The following is a 16,629-nucleotide window of genomic DNA, read 5'->3' as shown; positions in this document are numbered from 1 at the left end:
AATTCTTAGACATGTTACTTATTTCGACCATCATTTTTCATGAGTTAATCAACATTATACTTCCCTCTTACTAAAATAATAACTTTGAGACATTGTCTGGGCTGGTGATTTCCTTACACATGCACCAATCAAATAACTCCCATTTAATCATTTTGCATAATTTTTGGATATATTTCTAATTTTGAAAATCATATTTCATGAGTTAACTCAAATTATCGTCCCTCTCTTACTAAAATAATAACTCTGAGACATTGCCTGAGCTGCTTATTTCATTACAAACACACCAATCAAATAACTCACATTTCATCATTTTTCATAATTATTAGATATGTTACTAATTTCAACAATCATTTTTAGTGAAGAAACCCACATTATTGCCCTCCTCTTACTAACATAATAACTTTGAGACATTGTTTGATCTGGTTATCTCATTACAAACGCACCAATCAACTTACATTTCATCATTTTTCATAAATCTTGGATATGTTACTAATTTTGACAATCATTTTTTTTGATTTAACAACATTATCGTCCACCTGTTACTAAAATAATAAATTTTATGCATCATCTTAACTGTTTACTTAATTATAAACATGCCACTCGAATAACTCACATTTCATCATTTTTCATAATTCTTGGATATGTTACTAATTTCAACTACAATTTTTTATGCTTTACTCCACATTATCGTCCACTGTTTACTAAAATAATAACTTTGATACATTGTCTAGGCTGTTAATTTCATTACAAACACACCAATCAAGTAACTCACATTTAATCATTTTTCATAATTCTTTAATATGTTACTTATTTTGATAATAATCTTTTATGATTTAACCCATATTATCGCTCCCCTCTGTCTAAAATAATAACTTTGAAACATTGTCTGGGATTTTATTTCATTAAAAACACACCAATCAAGTAACTCACATTACATTATTTTTCGTAATTCTTGGATATGTTACTAATTTTGACAATCATTTCTCATGATTTAACTACATTATCTCTGCTTCCCCCCCCCCCTCTTACTGAAATAAAAATTTTGATACATCCGCTAGGGTGTTTATTTCATTACAAACACACCAGTCAAATAACTCATATTTCATCTTTTTCATAATTCTTGGATATGTTACTAATTTTGACAATCATTTTTAATGAAGTAACCCACATTATAGCATCCATCTTACTACAATAATAACTTTCAAACATTGTCTGGCTATCGACTTCATTACTCATTTCAATGATCATTTTTCATGACTTAACATAATCATCCCTCGCTTACTAAAATAATAAGTTTGAGACATTGTCTTATCTGGTTATCTCATTACTAACAGGCCAATCAAATAACTCACATTTAAACATTTTTCATAATTCTCGGATATATTACTAATTTCGAAAATAATTTTTTATGATTTAACCCGTATAATCGCACCTCACTTACTTAAACAATAACTTTGCGGCATTGTCTGGTCTGTTCTTTTCATTATAAACACACCAATCAAATAACTCACATTTCATCATTATTCATAATTTTGGGATATGTTACTAACTTCGACCATCAATTTTTATGAGTTAACCCACATAATTGCCCCCTTTTACTAAAATAATAACTTTGAGATATTGTCTTGGCTGTTTATTTCATTATAAACATACCAATTAAGTAACTCACATTTCATCATTTTTCATGAGTTAACGCACATTATTGTCTTCCTCTTACTAGAATAATAACTCTGAGACATTGTCTGGGCTGTTTATTTCATTACAAACACAGCATCAAAATAACTCACATTTCATCATTTTTCATAATTCTTGGATATGTTACTGATTTCAACAATCATATTTCATGAATCAACCCACATTATAGACTCCCCCACTCCTACTCAAATAATAACTTTGATACATTTTCTGGTTTGTTTATTACATTACAAACACACCAATCTAAAACTCACATTTCATCATGTTTGGTAATTCTTGTATATGTTACTAATTTCGACAAGTTTTTTTTTAAATTTAACGACATTATCGACACTCCCCCCCTTACTAAAATAATAACTTTTATATATTTTATTACAAACAGACCAATCAAATAACTCACATTTCATCATTTTTCATAATTCTTGGATATGTTACTAATTTTGACAATCATTTTTCACGATTTAACCCACATTTTAGCCCCCCTCTTACTTAAACAATAACTTTCAGGCATTGTAATTTCATTATAAACACACCAATCAAATAACTCACATTTTATCATTTTTCATCATTCTTGGATATGTTACTGTTATACCAGCCTTCCTTGAACAGAGGAATTTACACCGATTAGCACTATAAATAGCGCTAGTAATTCCAACTCCGTTGAGAGAGATGCGACTCCACTTCAACTGCTTGCCGAGTGCCGAGCAGATATTCACGCTTTCTATCTTTGTACATCTTGTTCCTTAACCGAACCTCGACTTGATTGTTCTTGTTCACCACAAGTGATTAGAATAAAGATTCGTAAAATCTTTACAGCAGAACACCTTTGTCATTTCAGCAGATATTTGCTTACACAAAGATTAACAGCGAATTAATTATTACAATAGTAATTTGGCAATGGTAAAAAACTTGCTACCAAAATCTACAGCGAAAAACGCAAATGTTGTCAATTATTTGATAATTGAACACACTTATCAAGTGTTTTAGAAAGGGAAAAAGGATTCATTTTTTTTTTCACCAGAAGCCATTTTTCCTACGGTAAGAATTTTCTTCTGCAAAGTTAAATGTCCAAAGATAATTAGCAAATACCGTGTAAGCTTATCGTTATTTCGATAACATCTGGGATTTGAAAAAAAACAAACCAAAAGAAACAGATCGTGAAAAATAATTATTCGTGTACATCATTTGTGCTAAGCAAATACGTAAAGAATCAAGTCATTTTTTGCAAAAGGCAAAGAGGGTAAAAAAAAAAAAAAAATCCTAAAAGTTTCCCATACGAATTCATCGGATATTTAAAGCGACGGATTTTATTTTTGCTACGTAAAAACGCGAGCAAATCAAAAACATGTTAAACAAATGTTATTTCGCTGGATTATTTCTAGTAAGACTAGAAATATAGCGTTCAACAAATTAAGTTACAAAATGATTGCTAAACTGATGTTCTCCAAACAAAAGTATTGGGAAAGAAAACTTGGTTGATTTTTTTTTACTAAGGAAATTGTAAACTGAATTTGTATGATGGATGTGAAATTCAAAGATTCACTGTTGGAATTGTTACAATTCCAGGCAGAGCAAAATCTCTCGATGCAAAAGCAGCAAATTCAACTACAAGTAGAAAAAGAAGAGAAATTTCAACAAGCATTTGAAGAAAAAAATGCCTCAACAACAGAAACGCTTCGAGGAAATATTGATGAAAACACAGGAGGAACAAAGAAAAATTCTGGAGGTGACACAGTTAGCGGACAATAATTATAACGCATTTTCTCAAACAGCTGTGTGGGCCGCTATTGAAAATTTCAATTATAATCCAGAAGATGATTTCACTTTCGTCCAGTACTATAGACGATATGAGGATATTTTTATATCGGATTGTAGTACCTGGTCAGATGCGAAAAAAGTTAGGCTTTTGCTAAGGAAATTGGGAACAGCCGAGCATACAAAGTTCGTGAATTTTATTCTCCTAAAAAGACCAGTGAGTTGAGCTTAGAAGAAACAGTTACGCTACTTACAGAACTGTTTTCTGCAAAAAAAAAAGCGATAACAATGTATGAATGTTACTAGAAGAGAGGAAGACGACTACGCTACTTATGCAAGTATAGTGCACAAGCATTGTGACGATTTTAAACTGGAGGAATTATCATCAGATAATTTTAAATGTTTAATATTTGTGCAAGGGCTGGTCTTAAATAAAGATGCTGAAATCAGGCATCATGTTTTAAATAAACTCGAAAACAAACTAAATTTAAAACTACAAAACTTAGCGGAAGACTGTGAACGGTTTATTGCACTGAAACAAGATAGTCATGACATAGAGGAAAGCAGAGTGTCGCATATTAAAAAGATCCATCAAAAAAAAAAATTCGACTTCAAAAAATAACCAGAGAAGGAAACAGGGAAAAGATCTACCTGGACCATGTTGGAGGTATGGAAATAAACATTGGTACAATGAGTGTCCCTACAAATTCAAACAATGTGACAACTGCGACCAGAAAGGGCATAAAGCATCGCGTTATAGAAAAAAATCTGGTAGAAAGACATCCATTAAACTTGCGAAAATTGAACCTGAGGAACAAAATATCCGGAAATATGTACAGGTCAAAATGTTTAAAAAGAAAGTAAGGTCACAGCTTGATAGTGGGTCTGACATTTCCATTATTAATGTACAGATATGGAAGAGTCTTGGGAGACCCACTATGATTAAATCAAATAAAACGGAGAGAAGCGTCAGTGGCAAAAAAATTACCTTCGAAGGAGAATTATTGACAAATATTTTTTTCCAGAACAGGGCTGAAAAAGCAAGAAGTTTTGTCATGTGAAAATCAAACAACCTCTTTGGAACTGATCTGTTCGAAAAGTTTAGACTATGGGATCTGCCTTTAAGCTCATTTTGCCAAAAGGTTGAGGATTCGAATGTGGAGGCAGAAAAACTTAAGAGGGAGTTAAAAGACAATTTCCCAGATGTATTTTCAGGCGGTTTGGGAAGGTGTACAAAAGCGGTAGCAAAATTTGACATAAAAGTAAATGAACAGCCAGTGTTCAGAAAGAAAAGAAATGTTCCATACGCCGCTATAGAACAGATACACGGTGAATTAGAAAGACTCAAAAACATGGGTGTAATCAGAAAAATTGATCACAGTGAGTCAAAAAGAAGAGTAAGGAGAGTCGGATTTGCGCCGACTGTGTGACAAGGCTTAAGCAGGGCATTACAAGATCACCATTATAATCTTCCGAGCCCTGAAGAGATATTTGCGAAACTGAGTAGAGGGAAATATTTTTCTAAAATCAACCTCAGTGACGTAGACTTACAAGTTCCAGTCGATGAGAAGTGTTCAAAGCTGCTATGTATTAATACCCATAAGGGATTGTACAAGTTTAACAGACTTCCTTTTGGGGTAAATGTCGCCCCTGCGATTTTTCCGCAAATTATGGACATTATGTTCAATGGGTTGGATTTCGCAGTAGGGTACCTGGACGATGTGTTAATGAAAAGCGCTAGCAAAGAACAACAAAAAGCTCATGTAAACAAAGTATTCAGAAGAATCCAGGATTATGAATTTTAAGTAAAACAGGAAAAATGTACATTTTTCATGGAGAAAATAAAATACTTGGGGCAAATCATCAATAAACATGGAAGAAGGCCGAATCCAGATAGATTGAGTGCAATAAAGAATATGCTTGCTCCAGTAAATATTGCATCTTTACAAAGTTTCTTAGGTTTGGCAAATTACTATTATGTATTTGTGCCAAATATGCATAAACTCAAATATGCATAAACTGTAAATGAACTGTTAAGGAAAGACCAAAAATGGGTCTAGGCGCAAGAGTGCGAAGAAGCATTTCGAGAAATTAAAGAGACTTTAATGTCTGACTTGTTTCTGGCACATTATAATCCCAAGCGTGAAATTATAGTTGCAAGCGATGCCAGCTCCTATGGCATAGGAGCATGCATTTTACACAAAATGGATGATGGAAAAGTGAAACCCATAGCACATTCATTCTGATCACTTTTGCCAGCCGACAAGAACTACTCACAAATTGAAAAAGAGGCGCTAAGCATTATATTTGCGGTAAAGAAATTTCATCGGTTCCTGCACGGTAGCCAATTTCTGTTACAAACAGACCACAAACCATTATTGACAATTTTCGAATCGAAAAAGGGACTACCACAACATACGGCAAATAGACTCCAAAGATGGGGTACCATACTTCTGAATTACTATTTTCAAATGGAGTATGTACCATCTAAAAGATTTGGTCATGCAGACGGGTTGTCAAGGTTAATACCTAAGCAGACAGAACCATTGGAGGATATGGTAATATCAGCCATTCAAGCAGAAGTTGAAATAAAAAATATGTTATGTGACACAATAAGAGAACTTCCGGTAACGCTTGATTAGATTAAGAGTAAGGCAGAGGTGTACGAATTTATTATGCGCACAAAAGAAAGGATCAACAATAACAAACTGGATGAAGAAATTTATTCAATTTGCGATAACGTTCTGCTATATAGCGACAGGGTCGTAATTCCTGCAACATTACAGAAAAGAATGCTCAAGAATTCCATGTAGGACATCCAGGTATATCAAGAATGAAAAGCCTTATGTGCTCTTTCGTTTATTGGCCAAACATGGATAAGGATATAGCAGCAAAAATCAGGGAGTGTAGAGGATGCGCATTAGCTATGAAGCTCCTCCAACTCAATTCGGATCATGGGCAAAACCGGACTGACCTTGGTCTAGGATTCATTTAGATTTTGCAGGACCGCTAGATGGATTCTACTATCTCATTGTTGTAGACAGCCTATCTAAATGGCTGGAACTATTAAAATGTAAGAATACCACATCCGAGGTAACTATGAACTTCCTACTAGGCGTGCAGTAGTAGACTGCATTGTTACAGACAATGGAACGCAATTTATGTCTACCAAATTCAAACATTTTTGCGAGGATCCTCTAATCGAGCATATAACCATTCCGCCATACCACCCAAGAAGTAATGGACAAGCAGAGAAATTTGTGGACACATTCAAGAGAGCTCTGAAAAAAGCTAGTGGATCGCCGATAGATAAGTCAATCCAACAGTTTTTACAAGTCTACAGAGTCACTTTGAATGCAAACATAGAAATGTCGAAGACATCTGCTGAGGTTATGTTTGGACGGAAGGTTACAGCTCTGAAGAACAGAATATCAAACAGAAAACGGAAATCAACAGAGTTGATTAGTATGAACCCAAAACAAAAACGTTATTAATCCCAGATTGGATATTTTCAAAGGGTGGTGTTATACCGGCCTTCTTGAACAGAGGAATTTACACCGATTAGCACTATAAATAGCGCTAGTAATTCCAACACTGGTGAGAGAGATTCGACTGCACTTCAACTGCTAGCCGAGTGCCCAGCAGATATACATGCTTTCCTATCTTTGTACATCATTGTTAATACACTTTTTCCTTAACCGAACCTCGACTTGATTGTTCTTATTTTCACTGTTGTTCCATGACACAACAGTTACTAATTTCGATCATCATTTTTCATAAGTTAACCCACATAATCGCCCCCCCCCCCCTCTCTTTTACTAAAATAATAACTTTGAGACATTTTGTGGGCTGGTTATTTCATTACAAACACACCAATCAAATAACTCATATTTCATCATTTTTCATAATTCTTGGATATGTTACTAATTTCGACAATCATTTTTTATGAGTTAACCTACATAATCGCCCCTTTCTTACTACAATAATAACTTTGATACATTGTCTGGGCTGTTTATTTCATTAAAAACTCACCAATCAAGTAACTCACATTTCATCATTTTTCGTAATTCTTGGATATGTTACTAATTTCTACAATCATTTATCATGATTTAACTTACATTATGGCCCCTCCCCTCTTTCTAAAATAAAAACGTTGATACATTGCCTGGGCTGTTTATTCCATTACAAACACAAAAATCAAATTACTTAGATTAAAAACATACCAATTAAATAACTCATATTTTATAGTAATGTTCACTCCTAAACAGTTTCTGCCATTTCCGGGACTTACCTTATATCCCTAACCCAACGGTTTAAAATATACATGAAATATAATAATGTTAAGTTGTAAACGGTTTCTGCTATTTCCGGTACTTTCTATATATCCACCACCAACTGTTAAAAACATACATGAAATATAGTAATGGTAATTGGTAAATGGTTTCTGCCATTTCTGGGCTTGAATAAATTTTCCTTAACATCATTCTTAGAAATATACATTAAATATAGTAATGTTAACTCAAAAACGGTTTCTGCCATTTCTGGAACTGACTCAATATCCTTCACCTTACTCATAAAAGTATATATGAAATGTAGTAATGTAAACTCGTAAACGGTTTCTGCAATTTCCGGGACTGATTCATGTCCTTCACCCCACCCGTAAAAATATACATATATATATAGTAATGTTAAATAATATCTCCCTTTTTATATAAAGAATTATTAAATTGCCTTATATTAATTAAAAAATTGTTAGGTGTAAATAGAGAAGATGTAAAAAACATCCCCTCCCAATACTAAGAATGGCTTTCTAAATAATAATACTTTTAATTCAGAATGTGGAATCAGCAGTTTAGTGATGTGATGCTTTGAATATGACATCTTGTCTCAATTTAGTACACAATAAATATATAATATGCATCTTTTTTTTAATAGAAGATGATATTTGGTAGGAAATTATGATATATAATACGGTTACTTGGTCTTTCAAGTCGACACAAGGGGGTATCCTTACATAACCTGGAAGGACACGCCCTCATGTCGACCCGGGAGATCTGCGAGGTGTTTCCCAATCTCAAACCTGACCTTTTGGTAGAAGGTCGTCGTAGACCGAAGGGGGAGACAAGTTCTTTGCCGAATGCCGAACCGCACTTAGAGCTTTGCCGGGGACCAGTGTGCTCAATCAGCCTAGGAAGAGACTTTATCAGGAGTTAGTAGAGGGCACCGCGAAGGATCCTTTTGGTAGGCAGATGGGTTGGTCGCTGGAGGAGATCCACTCTCAGTGAAGTTGGGTGCCGGGATGGGATTTTCTGACTAACTCGGAATTTTCCCTGACCTGGCGACTGATCCGGAATGCACTGCCCCTCTTTGACGAACTCCACATGTACACAGAAGAGACACCAAAGAAGAGGTGGGTGCACAACACTAGTTTTGCATCCGTCGAGGAGCCCAGTTTGAATATGTGTTCCCTCCTTAAGCATGGCATGGGCAGTGCTGCGTCCTTCGGAAACCATCCTCCTAGGTTAACAATAGTATATTAAATATTATATTAAATTATATTATAATTATTCAATTATAATTATAATTCAATTATAATTATAAACAATAATACATAACAATAAATTATATTCAATTATAATTATAATTCAATTATAATTATATTAAAAAGACTCTTTCCAGATAGTATAAACGAGATCCTGCTCTTGTTTTATTTTTTGGTATTAGAAAACCTCCGAGTGTGCCCTCCCCCTTGCACCACATTTATTTTTGCTATCCCCGTTCATCCCCTACTAGGAGGTCACCTTCTACCCCAACCCCCGCTACATTATTTTTTCCCACTCCTGATAAGACTTCTCCCCAATCCCCAATAGGGACGTTCCCCAGAAAACAGTGGGTGATCTAGTCACTTAGATTAGTACAGTAGGTTTCATACGTTATTTAGAAATGAACTTTTTTCTTAGTTTCCCCACTCCACGAACTGTTTCTTATTGTATATTTAATTCATAAACTTTTTATTAAATTAAATTGAACTTTTTATCATAGACACACACACACACACACATTTAAAAAAAAAAATATCATCGACACAACACACACACTATTAAAAAAAAAAATGCATACACAAACATACAGATAATTCTTTACAAATTGTAAATATGTTTATTAAAAACGCAAAAGTTAGATTAGGATCCAGAGAGTGAATGATGTATTGTGATGAATGTTGCCAGTAAGCATCCTCTCAATGTCACTATATAGTTAACATTATATAGTTATAAAGACTCTGTACCCTTCCCCTCCGCCTCCTTAGAGGGCCTTCTGCCTAATTTTGTTGTTTATATTTTTTATTTTTTTAAATTGTAGAATTTACGACAATAAAATATATAACTAAGATCAAAGTATAGTATCTGTTCTTAGAATTCAAGCGATCACATCTTTCGCCCCCCCCCTCCCTTTAAACAGAATTAGGAGATCATATTGTTACTAATACTAAAAATAAAATGGCCGTTCGTTTTTGTTTTGTAAACATAATCGCTAAATATTTTCAAGCATCATTTTTTTTTTTGTACTTATCATTTTTGCTTGTTATTTTTCATTATACTCTTGTATTTTTACTTCGATAATAACGTTGGTACCATTTTCATAACCTGTAAGTTAATATTTTAATTTGTATGATACTCACATGTTTACCCATAAGAATCTCTTATTATATACATTGTTTTCTATATAAACGTTGCCACTAAAGCGTGCTGATGTCACAGTACATGACATGACTAAGCGTTTTTTAGAATACGTATAAATATCATTATATTATCTATCAATATCAAAGCGAAAATGTTTGTGTGTGTGTGTGTGTTTTCGTGTATGTCCAAGAAAGGCTTCTTTCCGAGAACCGATCGGTCACCTCACAACTTCTTAACACTTTTTATATTGCGTCTACGACTTCACAACGGTGGTCGCCTCTCTATTTAATTTGCCCGACTTTGAAACGTTAAATATTCGACATTTTCGGATCGGCACGTGTTGCTTTCGTATTTCGGCATAAAAAAAGCGAAACTTGATTCAAATCACTGGCCCACAGCCAGTGGGCACCTTCGTGGCCTTCAGGCCAAGATCAAAGTGTAGCGTTTAATGTAACGTAATGTAATGTAATGTAACGTTTAATCAATGGCGACTTCATCATATCAGATGGTTGCTTTCATTTTGAGCTGAGACACTTCCCCTAATAAACAGGGTGCTGGTTTTCCCCAAAGTTAGGTAAAATCAAACAAACCCGGTTATTGACCTCATTAAAAACTGTCTCGCAGAAAATGTTAACTGCTGAATAGCTATTACTTACGATCACCGCACGTGCATTAAGCTTTTTCGTATAAAAAAAAGAAGCCAACAGATTCGTGGTAAATAAAACATTGTCATTAACTCGTCAAAAATGCACACCTGCCATGTTGCACATTTTTTTTCACACTTTACTATTTTCCAAGTGTGCGTCAAGGCTTCGTTTTTTTTTTTTAAAACAAACAATGATTTTTCTTTTCATTTACCCAAAAACACACACACCTACAAACACCCGGGCAACGAGTTCGGTATCATTTTGAAGCTTGAAAAATTGGCCAAAACATTAATTACTTCACCCTAAACTGAACCTTTTTCTACAATGAAAAAATCATTCCTTCATTTTGTCTCCTCCTGCTACTATGACAATGATGTCATGTTGACGTTAGTTTAAACAACCTGCAAATGTTTTTAAAGGTTTAATTTTATCCGTTCTCAGTTGTATGTCTCTTTGGCGTAGACTCAGACTTTTTTCTACCTTAGCCTCACCGCTTCGGGTTTGAGCCTATCTTCCTACCTAAACTTTTTTTTTTCCTCTTTTACACCTCCAAAGACCCGGACAACGTTTTTTTACTTCGCTTATTCTTTAGTTTACCTGCCCTACATACACACCTCCAAACATGAGATCATCAGTTCTTTAGACTGCAGGTTGAAACAGTGTTATTTATGCCATTTTTTTCTGCTTCTCACCGTTCATGTTTTTTCTCCTTTTTTTTTATGTTTGTTCACTGTTTTGTTTTGGTTTCTCCAACTGTTTTAACATTGTGTTTTTTTAATAATATTTAAACAGGGTCACCCCTCCCTACATACACGCCTCCAAACATCCGGGCAACGCCAGGTACCCCCCCCTAGTTGCTACTAAAATATAACAAGATATTGCTTTTTGCCCCCCCCCCACGGCAAAAATACGGACAGATAAACACCTTAGAGTTGACCGTTGGGGCCAAAATTTTGATATTTTTCGTTTGAAGGTTGGGACTTTAATATGATACCAAATTTGTCAATTTTTGTTGTGTCTGTCAAAAATTTTTGGCAGACATACAAACACACACACACACATTTTCGCTTTTATATATCTACTAGCGAGGGGTACCCGGCGTTGCCTGGGTGTTTGGAGGTGTGTGTGTGTGTGTGTGTATGTAGGTGGGGGGGGGGTTAAAAAAAAAAAAAAAGTAAGTATGAGGATCGAACCCGAACCGTTGAGGCGAAGTTGTGAGAAAAAAAAAAAAAAAAAACGTGCGACATTAACCATTGCCCCACCGCGACATGCTTACGGAAGCACGTTTGAATTTATTTAATTACTTGGATTTAGCAGGTGCTCGTTTTAATGAGTTAATGAGGTCAAGTTTGACTGCAGGATTTCATTTACTGCTGAACACTTTTTTTTTCCCCCAAGATGTTATAGGAAAAAGACTAACACACCTGCGGCGAGCGACAAATATTGAATATTTATCTTCCCGAAATCGAGCAAATTTCATAGACAGGCGAGCTTCGTTGTTAACTGTGAGATATTACGATTTCTATGTGATATAAAAAGTTTTAAAAAGTTGTGAACCGACCGACCGACCGCTTCTCTGAAAGAAGCCTTTTGTAGACACACAGAAAAAGCGAACACACATACATACATACATTTTCGCGTTTATATTTATAGACTAGCGGGGGGTACCCGGCGTTGCCTGGGTGTTTAGGCGGGATGGGTGTGGGCGGGAAAGAACTTCTTTACAAATCGGAAAAACCCAAACAAAAAAAACAGCCAAGAAACGTAAAACAAAAAAAAAAGGACGCCGTTGCCCGGGTGTTTGGAGGTGTGTATGTAGGGAGGGAGGGGGGGGGGGGGGGAGAATAAGCGAATTAATACCCTGTTTGGGGGTACCCGGCTTTGCCTGGGTGTTTGGAGGTGTGTGTAGGGGGCGGGGGCTAAAGAACTTCTTAAAAAATCGGAAAAACACAAACAAAAAAAACAGCAAAAAAAAAAAAATATTGTATAAATAACCTCGTTTCAATATTAAATGTTTAAAAATCAAGAAAAAATATATCTGATAACTGGGATCCAACCTGAAATCTTTAGATAACGACACTGTCACTTAACCCATCGCGCTACCGGTGCGTGGATGAAAGTAGGTCGGTTTTTATAAGATTTAAAACGAATTCAATGTACGTCATTTGCGTGTAATGACGCATGCGTAAAGCAATCTTGTCATGAAGATACCATTTTTTTCAACCCTCCTTGTAAAAAAAGAGAGCCGTTAAGGATGAAGGAATGGATGTTTTTGCCCAATTTTTCGATATTTGTCGTCCAAGATGTGGAGCTTCAAAATGATAACGAACTTGTGAAAATCCGAAAGTTTTTGGCAGACATACAAACACACATACTCACACACACATTTAATATTCAATATTTTTGTGAGACATACAAACACACACACATACATAGACACATTTGAGATTTATATTATGACTAGCGAGGGTACCCAGCATTGCCCGGGTGTTTGGAGGTGTGTGTGCTGTTGAATAAAAAATAAACCAGGGGGGGGGAGTTTGTAGGATCGAACCCGAAGCCCTGAGGCAAAGTTTGAAAATAAAATCGGCCAGCCAGAATGAGTTACTGAAAGATGTTTGAATTTATTTAAGTAAGAACCAAATTGACAGGTGCGCGCATGGAAGTCGTAGGGCGTTACGACATCGACAATGACCATGTTTGTTTGTTATAAGCGAAATAAAAAAGAAAACAACGTTAAAACTTTGGGGGGGGGGGTAATCAAAATATCGAACAAAAAAACTAACGTAAGGAAAACGAACGATGAAAACAGAAACGAACACGTGAAAAATGGCTTAAATAAGCCTATATATATATATATATATATTTATTGTTTTTAATTATTTACTGACACATGTTTCATCGTCTATGACTTATCAGTGTGGCTGAATCTAGTGAGATTGGAAATATAAGTGGTAAGAAGCCTAAATTCTTACCACTCGTCCACCTCACTGACTGTTTGGATATATCATGATTTACACAGATGTTATTTGTTTTTGCGATATGTTTTGAATGAATTTAATTATTTACAAAATGCATTTTTAACTGAATACGAGTTGGGAATAATTTTCCCTTTAACCAATTTGGTACCTCCATATGGGGCGCGGCATATGTATTATTTTTACAATATAATTATCCACTGACACATGTTTCATCATCTACGACTCATCAGTGGCTCACATTTAGTTAAAAATGCACTTTCGTAAATAATTGAATTCATTCAAAACGTACTGCAAAAACAAAAACAAATAACATCTATATATGCTCTTTGTGTAAACAAATTGCGCTTAGGTATTTGGACAATGTCAAAACATTGTTAATTAATTGCCCTCATAGCAGCAGCCAAATAGCGCAATGGTTAGAAGCTTCGACTGTCATTTGGGTTGTCGAGTTTGATCCTTGCTTGAGGTAGTTGCTTGTCTAGCATGGATGACTATATATATATATATATATATATATATATATATATTTATTTATTTATTCCAAGTAGAAAGATATCCAAAAATTGAATTTCAACAAAGATTGTTGATAGTGCTCCATCAAAGAGAGCAAATTATATTTTATTATTCTTTATGTAAATACAGTCATCTCCTGCTACAATGTGCAGACCGTTTCAATCATATTTGATTTCATTCATTTGGATGTAACTCTAGATTTAAAAAACAAAATATATGCGCCCTATAAAAAAGATAACACTAAACTCAAATTCAAACCATCCAAAATCTATAATTAAACATATTCCAAATTCTATCAACAAAAGAATAAGTGGCTATTCCTCTAATGTAAACATTTTTAATACTCACAAGCCGTTCTACGATAAAGCAATAAATGACTTGAATTATAATATGGTTAATATCGTTGTCTGACACCATGCCAACTGTTCTCACCCCTCCCTTCTCCTTATTATTCGCTTAATGTATTCATACCCCCCTCTTTATCATTATATTACCCCTCCCTTCTTATCACTCACCCTAACTTTTCCCTAAAACTATCTTTTTAACCCCCCCCTCCTTCTTTAACAGAAATTTGATTTTTGTAATTAATAAGAACTTTAATTTTTGCTTCATAACAACTTCAATTTTGCTTCACGTCAGCCATGGCCTTTTTTCCTCTCCTCAAAATTTGAAAAGGTCTAGAACCTTTTTAATTTTTGTATTTTAATTTTTCTTGCTGATGAAATCAAATATGATTGAAACGGTCTGCACATCGTAGCAAGATATGACTATATTTACATAAAGAATAATAATAATATATATATATACACATACACACACATATATATGGATTTATTGAGAATTAAGGAAAGAGCCTAAAGACAATTTTACTTCTTCCTACACAGGAAGGAATTTTCTCATCTTCATGAAAATCAAAATATGATATAAATAATTCTATTACTTTTTATAACATTCCTTAAGTATTTTTGAGAAAGAAAACATTTTTTTAATACAAGAACTATGATACTATTAAATAATAAAAATAAGAAAACAAAAAAGATATCATTTTATATAGTTTAGTAACATATAGTTTTCTTGCATTATTCTAATTAGATTTAACAGTTTGACCTCATATTACTTCCAACCTATTTCAGGGATATCTTTTGAAACTTGAGTTTCTTTATGTTGAACTCTTTATTCCCATTAGCCATGACTGAGTAGAAGTAATAATTTTATTCTATTTTTAGTTAATAACATCTATAGTAAGGCTTGCATCTTTAACCTCCAAAAGAACTTGGAACTGATTGTTAATCAAACCTTATATTTGTTATGCAAACCTAGTTTTATCTAGATGTTTAGTATTACTACTTATAACTAGATTGTGTTTCTACTATTTCTAATTATTGGTTCCATATTGTATTCTCTTCTATATAAAGTTTACTTAGGAGGCCACTCAACATTTGTACTACTTTCTTTATTTAGATGTTTTATTCTTTAACATTGTTCAATTTATGATTTTTATTTTCCTTTTTCATGTATGAATAGTAAACTGTACTGGATGTTCAAATATCTCCCCGTATTATAGATTTCTGATATTTTCATAGCCTTATTTTTAGTGAGTAGCATGTCTCTCCTCTGTATATTTTTCCACATTTATATAGAATCTTATACATAGTTTTTTTGCTATTATGTTTTCTGGAGAAGGCTTTATTTATACAAGATGTTTTTAGAGAGTTAAGTCTCTCCTGAAAATTGTCCTGATGTTATATAGAAAACATATCCCTGATTTTTTTTTAGACAAACCCTTCATATATGATAAAAAACAGTCTCCAATAAGTTTTCAAGTATTGTCCTTTGATGGTTGATCCACATATCTTGGAGCTGATGTCATACTTTCTCAGTAGTTATTTTTCTGGGTAGTTATTTCAGTGAAAAGTTTTAAGTTAGGTTATCTTTTCTTGATATATTGATGTTACTACACATTTTCAATTTACTCAGTGCTATAAGCAATGAACAGTTCCTTTCTTTACACTTTATGGATGGTACGAGTTGAAATTGAGATATTGTTCAGTAAAGACGCTTTCAATAACCTAAACCTTTGATCAGTGAAAATCATTAATATATCTAGGAAGTACAATTTTTTTATGTCTCTCTCCATAATGAACTGCATAGATGGACCTATGAAATTAACCTGGTCAAGTAAGGTTTGTACACAGAAAGTCAATATCTTCATTGGATGATGTATTATGATACATGTGCATTTTAGCATCAGTCAGAGTTTCATCAGTAGGTACTTTCATAAATTCATTATTTCTAGACTTATTTCACTTAGAATGAATGGAAGCATTATTAATCTATGACGATTTCTGTTTCTTCATC

General features: G+C 34.1%; 1 protein-coding gene across 3 annotated transcripts in view; it reads right to left on the bottom strand.

The window, feature by feature from the left end:
• Positions 1-16,629, bottom strand: part of LOC145292012 (DNA (cytosine-5)-methyltransferase 3B-like) — a 667,010-nt gene that overhangs the window by 158,782 nt on the left and 491,599 nt on the right. The gene's annotated exons all lie outside the window — the stretch shown is intronic.

This window comes from Euprymna scolopes, chromosome 13 (assembly GCF_053919585.1).
Source record: "Euprymna scolopes isolate OS-2025 chromosome 13, ASM5391958v1, whole genome shotgun sequence".
Lineage (NCBI taxonomy): Eukaryota > Metazoa > Mollusca > Cephalopoda > Sepiida > Sepiolidae > Euprymna > Euprymna scolopes.
This window is presented reverse-complemented; position numbering and strand designations above follow the sequence as displayed.